This window comes from Equus przewalskii, chromosome X (assembly GCF_037783145.1).
Source record: "Equus przewalskii isolate Varuska chromosome X, EquPr2, whole genome shotgun sequence".
NCBI lineage: Eukaryota > Metazoa > Chordata > Mammalia > Perissodactyla > Equidae > Equus > Equus przewalskii.
Window position 1 is genome coordinate 59,776,686 of NC_091863.1, and position 11,539 is coordinate 59,788,224.

At 36.4% G+C, this 11,539-nt stretch overlaps 1 protein-coding gene across 1 annotated transcript in view; it reads right to left on the minus strand.

Moving 5' to 3' along the window:
- Window positions 1-11,090, minus strand: part of LOC103543037 (fibronectin type III domain containing protein 3C1-like) — a 61,187-nt gene extending 50,097 nt beyond the window's left edge. The window contains exons 1-2 of the mRNA XM_070605796.1: window positions 10,983-11,090; window positions 9,124-9,205 (exon numbers count right to left, since the gene is read on the minus strand). The gene's annotated coding sequence lies outside the window, so the exon portion shown is untranslated. The remainder of the gene's footprint in view (window positions 1-9,123; window positions 9,206-10,982) is intronic.
- Between the last annotated feature and the right edge of the window lie 449 nt (window positions 11,091-11,539).

The following is an 11,539-nucleotide window of genomic DNA, read 5'->3' on the forward strand; positions in this document are numbered from 1 at the left end:
AATGCTTTTTGGTGAGGAAGATTGGCCCTGAGCTAACATCTGTTGCCAATCTTCCTCTTTTTTATTCTCCCCTAAGCCACAGTACATAGTTGCATATCATAGTTGTAAGTCCTTCTAGTTCTTCTGTGTGGGATTCCACCACAGCATGGCTTGATGAGCAGTTGTGTAGGTGCGTGCCCAGGATCCAAACCAGTGAACCCCGGGCCGTCAAAGTGCAGTACATGAACTTAACCACTACGTCACTGTGCTGGCCCCTAAAGGTCCAATTCTAAAGTCACAAATAACTGTTTCTAAAATTGGAAATAAATTATTTTAAGAAACCATGTCTAGAATGTACTCTTGCCAAAGAACTGCAGCTTAAATTTAACTTCTAGCTTGATAAAAAGTATATTCTGTTTTCCCTTGAAATCAATATTACTTATGTAAGCCACTGATCAGGCAAACTGAATTTTAGTGAAAGAAAACGTGATCATATTATCATTATTTGAGTTTCTTCTCAGAGAAGGTAAAATTGCAGATTATATAGCAGTAAGTCTGAGAGTCAAAAGACCCGAGGTCGCATTCCTGCTTTGCCCCTTATTAGGCAAGTCTTGTTTATGTTTGTATTCTGCATTGCCTAGAACATAGTAAGCACTTAAGAAATGTTAAATGGAGTGATGTCACTAACATGGCAGAATAAGAGTCTTTTTTACCATCCTCATCCCTTCAAAAAAGCACCGATTTTGACAAACACCCACAGACAAGAGTGCCAATGTGGAAGTCTGGGAGATATCACCTCACACCTGTTAGAATGGATATTATCAAAAAGACAAGGTACAACAAGTGTTGGTGAGGATGTGGAGAAAAGGTGACCCTTGTGCACTGTTGGTGAGAATGTAAATTGGTGCAGTCACTATGGAAAACAGTATGGTCGTTCTTCAAAAAATTAAAAACAGAACTATATATGTTCCAGAAATCCTACTTCTGGGTATATATCTGAAGGAAATAAAATCACTATCTTGAAGAGATATCTGCACCCCTGCATTCATTGAAGTGTTATTAAGAATAGCCAAGACATGGAAACAACCCAGGTATCCATCAATGGATGAATGTGTGAAAAAAAAAATTGGTATTATGGAATATTATTCAGCCATAAAAACGAAGAAAATCTGCTATTTGTGACAACATGGATGGGCCTTGAGGGCATTATGTTAACTAAAATAGCTCAGACAGAGAAAGACAAATACTGTATGATCTCACTTATATGTGGAATCTAAAAAAACCAAATTCATAGAAACATAGAGTAGATTGGTGGTTGCCAGGGAGGTGGGGGAACTGGGGAGATGTTGGTCAAAGGGTACAAATTTCCAGCTATAAGATGAGTAAGTTCTGGGGATCTAATATACAGCACGGTGACTATAGTTAACAATACTATATTATATACACGAAAGTTGCTAAGAGAATAAATCTTATGGGTTCTTACCACACACGAAAAAGGTAATTATGTGAGGCAATGAATGTGTTAACTAAGCCTATTGTGACAATCATTTCACAATATATACACATATCAAGTTATCATGCTGTACACTTTAAACCTACACAATGTTATGTGCCAATTATATCTCAATAAAATTGGAAAAAATAAATTTTGAACAAATAATGAATCTTCTACCTGAAAATGTCGTACTCCAGTAGGCAATAATTTAAAAATATTCCTATTTACAAATATTCAAAATCAAATATTCAATTTTCAAGGAAGGGAGAACACTTTAAATAATAAATATAGTGTAATATCTAAAGGAATAATTGTCTCTAAAGTCTCTGATTTATTGATATCTAAGATTAACAGATGTATGTGTTTCAAAGTTAAAAATGAAAAGTCACCACTTTGAAGATAAAAGTAGGTCTATAAAAGCCATCTAGTGTATGTATTACACATTTTAAAATTTATAGGTGGCTTTTTTCAGAGAAGTCTATTTCATTTAAACCAAAGAAGTAAAAAGTAAAATTGTCTACTATTACCTATCAGAAGTACATTTCAAGTAAAATTTCTCATGAATAAAATGATTGGATCAGGATCATGGAAATGGGCTGTGAGGGATGCAGCCATGGGAACAACGCAAAATTGTCAAGATTTCTAGGTTTTCACTAAGAGGGCACAAAGAAGTCAGTCAACGTCAGATGATATAGTTGGAGCTTATCTCCATGCTTCTTTCAGCCCAACCTCAGTTCCACATTCAAAAGACCAGTTTATTTCTGAGGCCAAGGTTAAAGTTTGCATCTACTGTAAGGTAACTTCTAATTAGGTTGGCTGGTCAAATTTCATCTTTTTAACTCACAGGGATGTGTGCAAGAGGTTTAATCAAAGAAAGCTAATAATAGTAGTAATAGTAATAGTAGTAATAATTATAATAATAATAAACACATATTGCTCTCTTGCCATGTGCCAGGCACTGTTCTAAGTATTATGCATACATTAACTCATTGAATCCTAACAATAAACCTATGAAGTAGGCATTTTATTGTGCTGTTACATGTTGAGCATATATTATATGATTAGCTTGTGTTTTGTATGGTGTGGGATACAAAAGAAAGATACTGTACATTTTCTGATCTCAAATGTAAGTTTTTCTTTTGTGGAAGGGTGTTTAAAAATAAAACAAATAAGACAATACAATGTAGTCATTTCCTGAGTTCTGTCTCCTGCCCTGCCCACACCCCTCCAGCCTAACTCTTGGGCCTGATATCATCTGTTGGCCAAAAAGATAATTGACTTAAGATCATTTTCTATCCAATTCATCCCCTAAACTAGTTCACCCTGTAGCCTATAGTTTTTCCATTTAGTTAATTCCACCACAGACAAGCTTTTTCTCACATTACATCCTATTTCTTTGGTCTCCCAACTCTTGCACAAGTCCCCCAGAAAATTCCTCTGTAATTTGTGGGCCTAAGGAAGGAAAAAACCTTATTATATTTCTAATAAAGAGTAGTTCTGGTGATAAATCTAAAACAAAGTGTTAAGTTTAAAAGTGAAATTATATATGGCCGATAAGTGCCATCCACCCCCACCTACCCAGAAGTTTCCTAAGAATTCCCATGTCTTCAGCTACTAATTTTTCATTGTCCTTTAATTTAGTCTCTTTCTCCCCTCATGTACCATTATCCAATTTTCAATAACAAAGGATTTTAAAGTACTTTGCGTCTCCCGTGTTTTAGTTACTAACAATGTAAGAATACTATGTTCTTCCTATTTGTCATTACAGATATAGAGCATTTTGGCTTCATGATGTGTTGAATAAGCTTTCTGGCGCTGGCCCTGGACTCTACCATCTTATAACATTATTTCTTTTGGAAAATGCACGATGGGGTCAAGATTCATAAGCCTACACATTTAAAAAATATACTTGTTTGTAAAATGGGAGTCACCTATATAAATCAAAATGCTTAACTGAATAAATTGAAAAATTAAATTATATGATACAGACAATAAGTTCAGAATTAGTCAGGAAAGGGAGGGATCGGTGTTTGAAATTATCACAGATAAATGAGATTTTAAGTGAGCTGGGAAATGTGTTTATTAACTAAGATCAAAGGCCTTTTGTTATCTTATGAATGTTCAACTAGGTTAGAAGATTATATGAAGTATACATATACTATAAATATATATGTAAATATTTATATGGAATTTGAATAGAAAATAAGTATATAAATATATAGATTATATAATGTAAAGTAAATAACAATATATACAAATATTAAGCAAAATAATCTTTTACACACTGAAGTCACGGAATGCAAGTAACAATTCTCCAAAGTTTCAACCCTCTTTGTTGTTATATAGAGCCTCTTTGTTGTTATATAGAGCAATTACTATAGCCCTTAACTTTAAAATTTCCTTTCCTAAAATTGGAGGCCTATTAATCACTGTCTTCCTACTTCAATAGTGCTGCTCTGCTTTAAATAAGGGCCTCTGAGGGAATAAAGTTATTCTTACTGAAATACCCCCAACAGGCCCCATTGGAATTTAGAGCAATCCTGGGAGAATGTGAAAGATCAATGACATAGTACCAAGACAGACACAGGCCAGATACATACACACAGACACACTATGCCTGTATACACATATATATCACCTATAGTGAACCAAAAGATTTTCAAAACTACTTAACTTTACAAATGCTTATTCATAACATTCGAATGATTGTGGCTTGACTGATAAAGTTTTCAGAATTTTGAAAAAATAATAATTGTTTCAGAAAAAAGTCACATATAAATTTTTTTATCATTTATTGTGCCATCTTCTCACTCAGATGGGTAGGTTGATAAAAATATATTCTAATAAAGAATTAGGATGAGAATTATAAAGAATAAATATCATTGAGATGTTTTCCTAAAAGTGGACACAAGAGGTAATATTGGAGAGTAAAATGTAAAAAATTCACATAAAGTATTTTAAATTTTCAAGTTGCTACGTGCAATTAGAAAGAATGGATTTTTTGGACCTTGAGGACATTATGCTAAGTGAGATAAGTCAGACAAAAGCCATAGATAAGAAAGACAAATACTGTATGATATCACTTATATGTGAAATCTAAAAAAGCTGAACTCCTAAAAACAGAGAGTAAAATGGTGGTTACAAGGGGATGAGGGGTGAGGGAATAGAACTGATGTTGTTTAAGGGTGCAAACTTGCAATGAGTAGTAAATAAGTCCTAGAGATCTAATGAACAGTATAGTGAATATAGACAACAATATTGTGTAATAATCATCAAACTTGCTGAGAGACTAGAATTATTCCAACCACTAAAAAAGGGATAATTACATAACATAACAGAGGTGCTTATTATTGCTACAATGGCAATCATACTACAATATATAAATGTATCAAATTAACATGCTGTACACCTTAAATTTACACAATGTCATATGTCAAATATATTTCAATAAAAAAATAAAAATTAGGGGCCAGCCCGGTGGCACAGCAGTTAAGTTCACATGCTCTGCTTCAGCGGCCTGGAGTTTGCTGGTTTGGATGCCAGGCGTGGACCTGTGTACTGCTTATCAAGTCATGCTGTGACAGGCATCCCACATATAAAATAGAGGAAGATGGGCATGGATGATAGCTCAGGGCCAATCTTCCTCAGCAAAAAAAAAAAAAAAAGAGAGAGAGAGAGGAGAATTGGCAGCAGATGTTAGCTCCAAGCTCATCTTCCTCAAAATAAATAAATAAATAAAAATTAAAAAATAAATGTAAAGAATGGATTTTTTTAAAGCCAGAGATTTAATATGCTATTATTACTTTATATGAGTGAAAACAGAATTTTAAAGTCAAAACTCTAATAGGGGTTCTGGTTAAAAATTTTTGCTTAGAATACATTTTGAAAGATATTGAGAATAATTTTAAAAAACGCTACATAAAATTTAAGTATTTTGGATGACTTTCATAAACAGGCAATGTTAAACCAAAAGAGACACAAACAACTCTTGAGCAGACTATATTTGCACATCAGTGAAATATATATTGAAATAACTCATCATTTGAGATACAAAAATGATCCCAAATATCAATAAAACAAGTATACTTAAAGGTTGACTTCAAAAGTTAGGACTTTGGTATAGAAAGCAAAAGGATGAGAAGGAATGAGTACCACTGGAGCTTAATAAATTCTGAAGACATGGGAAAATACCCAAGAGACACTGTTGGGTAAATATGACTAAATATAAAACTATACATAGCATGCATCCAATTATGACTAATATATTTACACATGTATATACATATATGCATAGAAAATAGATTAGATGGAAATATACTAAGATTTTACCAGTGGCTATTGCTGATTGGGTGGGATTATAAGTGATATATTTTTAAAAATAAGTTTTCTCTATTTTTCAAATTTTCTAAAATTACTCTAACTTTCAAAACTAAAACACATTATTTCATAAAAAGAGGAAATGAGAGGGAAATCTAGTACAAATTTGCATCTGTACAGCAAATAATGGAATACCAGAATCAAGATCCTCCTCTCCCCTGACTTGAAGGCTGAAGAAATGGTTTTAAAGACAAATCAAAGACCTCGAATAGCCAAAGGAATCCTGAGAAAAAAAACAAAGCTGGAGGTATCACACTCTGGATTTCAAAATATACTACAAAGCTATAGTAAACAAAACAGCATGACAGTGGCACAAAAACAGATACACAGATCAATGAAACAGAATTGAGAGCCCAGAAATAAATCCACACATCTGTGGACAGCTAAATTTCGACAAGGGAGCCAAGAACATACAATGGAGAAAGGAAAATCTCTTCAACAAATGGTGCTGGGAAAACTGGACAGCCCCATGCAAAAGAATGAAAGTAGACCATTATCTTACACCATGCACAAAAATTAGCTCAAAATGGATTAAAGACTTGAAAGTAACACCTGAAACCATAAAACTCCTAGAGGAAAACGTGGGCAGTATGCTCTTCGACATTGGTCTTAGCAGCATATTGTCGAGTACCATGTTTGATTGGGCAACGGAAACAATAGAAAAAATAAACAAATGGGACCTCATCAAACTAAAAAGCTTCTGCATAGTAAAGGAAACCATCAACACAATGAAAAGAAAATCCAACAATTGGGAGAAAATATTTGCAAAGCATATATGTGATAAGGGGTTGATATCCAAAATATACAAAGAACACATATGTCTCAACAACAAAAAAACTAACAACTCAATTAAAAAATGGGCAAAAGATCTGAACAAACATTTCTCCAAAGAAGATATACAGATGGCCAACAGGCACATGAAAACATGTTCAATATCACTATCAGGGAAATGCAAATCAAAACTACAATGAGATATCACCTCACGCCCATCAGAATGGCCATAATTAACAAGACAGGAAACAACAAGTGTTGGAGAGGATGTGGGGAAAAGGGAACTCTCATACACTGCTAGTGGGAGTGCAAAGTGGCACAGCCACTGTGGAAAACAGTACGGAGATTCTTTAAAAAATTAAGAATAGAACTTCCATATGATCCAGCTATCCCACTGCTAGGTATTTATCCAAAGAGCATGAAAACACAAATACATAAAGATACACACACCCCTATGTTCATTGCATCATTATTCACAATAGCCAAGACTCAGAAGCAACTTAGGTGCCTATCGAGGGACGAATGGATAAAGAAGATGTGGTATATATATACACAATGGAATACTACTCAGCCATAAGAAACAATGAAATCCAGTCATGTGTGACAACATGGATGGAACTTGAGGGTACTATGCTAAGTGAAATAAGTGAGAGGGAGAAAGTCAAATACGGTATGATCTCACTCATAAGTAGAAGATAAAAACAACAACAGACAATCACATAGAGACAGAGATTGGGTTGGTGGTTACCAGTGGGGAAGGGCAGGGGAGGTGGGCCAAAGGGGTGACTAGGCACATGTGTATGGTGATGGATTCTAATTGGTCTTTGGCTGGTAAACATGATGCAATTTATATAGAAATCGAAATATAATGATGTACACCTGAAATTTATATAATGTTATAAACCAGTGTTACTGCAATAAAAAAAGGCAAATCAAAAGAAGAACTACAAGGATACGTCATCCAAGTAGTACTCCTACTTGAGATTATATATAGAACTTGTGATAGAAAATACATATGTATATAGTACCTCAATAGATTTGAGAAAGGACTGGAGAAAATTCCAAGATGATCAATATTGGGTTATTAATGGAAGCTGAGGATGTATGTGATGGATACACACTCTTCGGAGGCTGATGTCATAGAAGGTTGTTATAGTCTTCGTGAAGTGTTTTTCGGTGTCACCACGAATCACAGGAGTGGATAATCATTGGCTGCTCTAGTATGGCATTTCTAACTCCAAAGCTTCTCCATAAGGAAACTTAAGTTACGAGTTTTTTTTTTTAACTAAGGCCTGCAAGAAAAGCCAGAACTACAAATGTCAGTCACAATTCAAAACTAATGTTCAGTTCTGGCAAAGGTCCGTGGTGTCATATATTCATATGTTGCATGTGTTATTATTCCTAGACAGACTCTTGAGTTTCTGTTTGAAGGTTGTGGCCCTTTAAACCTTTGATGAAATTAATGATACTTTTTGGCGAAATAGTTTTAAAGAATGAAAGCGTTACAAACTATTACATCAGATTGATATACCTATATATACATTCCTTGTGTTGGTGTGATATAATTCCGACTATATAAAATTATTTCAATCTCCAAAAAACATTTAATTTTTTTGTTGAAGAGAATAGCATTTATGTATTAGAGAAACAAGATGTTATCATTAAAAAGAGTTATTTTAAATGCCATTAATTCTTTAATTTTAGAAAGGCTACTAACTTTATGTTCTCAAATTATCATTACAAATAAAATTATGCTGAACATTAAAATGTGTGACAAAATAGATTATCTTAAGCAAAAGACTGTATATTTAAGTCATGCCAAAAATTTAAATTTTAGCATGAGTGGATTATTTTTAATTGTTGAAAGATGCGAGCAGAAAGAAGACCTTTTCTACTTACTTTTAGAAAAAATAAGTGAACAAATAAACCAAGTGAGCATATCTGGTAAATTTAAATTCACCATTTTTTCCTTTTAGAATATTTAATTCACTAAGTAGTATAATTAAAACCCAAGGAGAGTTTGTGAAACGTTTTACTTTCACTTAGAGGTGAAAATATTGGTGATAGAGCCAAACTCTAAATCTAAATCATAGCAAAACAAACAAAAACAAATAAAACCCACCACACACAGAGACACAGTATCTTAAGATTTTAGAGACCTTGAAAGCTGGCAAGTTTATCATTATAAATCTACTTTTCCTCAATATTTCCAGAACAAATTGCATTATGAAGTGCAATTTCAATTTATAGCACAGTTGAAATATAGTAGAAAGTTGGTTGAGATTCAAATTTCTTTGTCGGTTTAATTCTACTGGAAGGGAACACAAGGAATTTTGCCTAGAGTTTAAAATTGGATTTGGGGACCTAAAACGTCAGGTTTCTACTGATGAGTCAGGTTTGCGCTGACAAGCAGAGCAATTTAAATTAGGAGCTGGAAGTGATTTTTCAATAAGCGCTTCAAGGGTTTAATAAAAGACGTCAACGCTGCAAAAGGTACTTACTCTTCTGCTGAAGTCTGGCACTCAGCAGTGATGAGCTGCATGGAGCCACCTCCGTCTGGAAAGATTTCACCACACACTTGCTCTGAGATAGACACAAAACAGATGGAAATACTTACCAAAAAAAGCCATGCTTTGCTAATTCAGCCATTCAGGTTTCTATTTGGTGTTCAATGAAAAATTATCATTGGGAACTTTTCAAATAAGTCATCTATTTTTGGGCTTGCAAAGCAGTATAAAATAAAACTTTTTAATTTTATTAAGGACAGTTATTTAAAAGTATTCTCAAGGTGCAAATTAGCTGTATCTTTAATCTGCCTCCCTCCCTGAATACTTTATTGCTTTATTTTTGATTAAAAGCGATTTATATTATCACTTGTGGAGAAAAATATAAACAAAAGTTTCCAAGAATTAGAGTTTAATTTTCCATTCTTTGCAAAAAAGCTTTTTTAAGTAACAAAGTACATTAAAAAATTGTGGTGGTCACTTGCAAAAATAAATCATAAAAGCTCCTTGGTATTTCTGTTAGCCACTCTTTATGACAGATACTACTTTAAGAATCCCGTTTCACTTATATTCATTATGTTTTCAACCTTCTAAGAGAGTAGCATGTCCAAGGAGGGGCTGCCGGCGCCAGTGGGGCGGGGGCGGGGGGGGGGGGGGGGGGGGGGGCGGGCGGGTAGTGGTGCCTGGAGACTAGAGGGAGGAAAGGGTTGATTTCTCCCTGTAAGGTAAGTTATGAATTAATGCTTATGGCCCTTGATCCCTTTGAATATTTGATAGGATACTGATAATTACTTTCTTAAATGAATTCGGCATCAACAAAACTCCTTGAAAACAATTAATTTGTCCTATTGTCAAGGTATTGCTTATATAAGGACAAATTTGGGAAAGAAAAAACTTGCAAGTATACCACTGAAAGAAACCTAGACAACTCGATTCAAAGGATTTCACATGGTGCCTATTCAAATTTTTAATTAATAATAATAATAATAATAATAAAGTACAGGTAGATAAAACAAGGGCATGACCAGTTAGTTTTCCTTTTAGCTTTAGAAAAGTAGTCAACATTCAAGGAAATGATAACTGGTGCCCTCAAGGTGTGATGCAAAGGTAAAGAAATAAATCCCAATGATTTCCAAACAAATCAACCTCTCCACCCTAAGCCACAAATACTGATCCCTTAGGTGGTTAAATAAAAAAAAAATATGCCAAGAGCTGGGCAATGCTCTTGTGTACATTCCGCAAGGAATCTACATTTCTCCCTTCAATAAAATAAGCACCTGGTTCACTTACCAGTCAATGTCTACGGAAAAGGGGGGGAAAAGCAAGATTAAAATCAACACTGGGCAGAAACAGAGAAGTCTTTCCTGAAAACCGTCCTCCAACCCTAGGAGCTCCAGATTTCTATAACTAACTGCACAGAACACTGGAGTTGCTGCAAAGTCCAGGAACATAGAAAGCAGAAGAAAAGATGACTCTCCCAAAGCAGGTCACTCTCCAGGTATTTCCTAGTCGGGACAGGGCGTTCCGAATAGGAAAAGAGACCGAGCTACAGTGACCCGTCCGATATTAGGAAAGATAAAAGACTGGGCTGGAAAAGCAATCACCAAGTACAAAGACAAACGGTGAAGCGAAGAAAGAGAGGAGCGGGCGGGACCTCTGTAGCCCGAGCGGCAGGCGCGCGGCGTTGGGGGCGGTGGAAGGAAGGTCCTTCCACGCGGCACCCAATGGCTGGCGAGGGAACCTGCCTTTCATAAGGTCCCAATCTAAATGAGGCTCCAGATGTAAAAGGAGCCCTTGGTCTCCCCTCACCCTCCCCCTCAACTCGGAAACTCTTCCCTCCAAAAATATCCCCTAACCTCCTTGAACCGGCCGCAGCAGCCATGTAATCCTATCCATCAGCATCCCAGCAACAGGCGAACTTAGCTCCAGGCCTGGCGGCCCCGCCCCACACCCTCCCAACCCCCGCCCCCGCCGCCCCCGCCGCCCCCGCCCCACCGCCGCCGCATGCTACTCGGCGCGTTCCATCCGGCCACCGCGTCGTCCGTGTGGTCTCCCAGCGCACGAGTCCCCGCGCGGAAGTCCTCGCGGAGGCTGTTTACGCCCCCTTGGCATCTCTAAGCATGCCAACAGCCGTTGGGGGCAAAAGAAAGGCACAAAGTTAGGAGCCACAACAGCAGCTGTTCCTACGAGGGGAGGGGCAAGAAGGAAAAAGAGGAAAAGAAAAAGAAGAGTGGCCTCCTGTGGCCTCAGCAAGGTCACAGACCCAGGGCGAACCCTGACAGGTCACCAGGTCAGGGGGAAGGGGATGGCGGTGGTTCCTTGGCTGCCTCCCCTCCCAGAGTGCTGAAAGAGACCCTATTCTTTCCCATCTTCCCCGTCTCTGCACTTATGCCCTTAAGTGTGCCCGAAACTC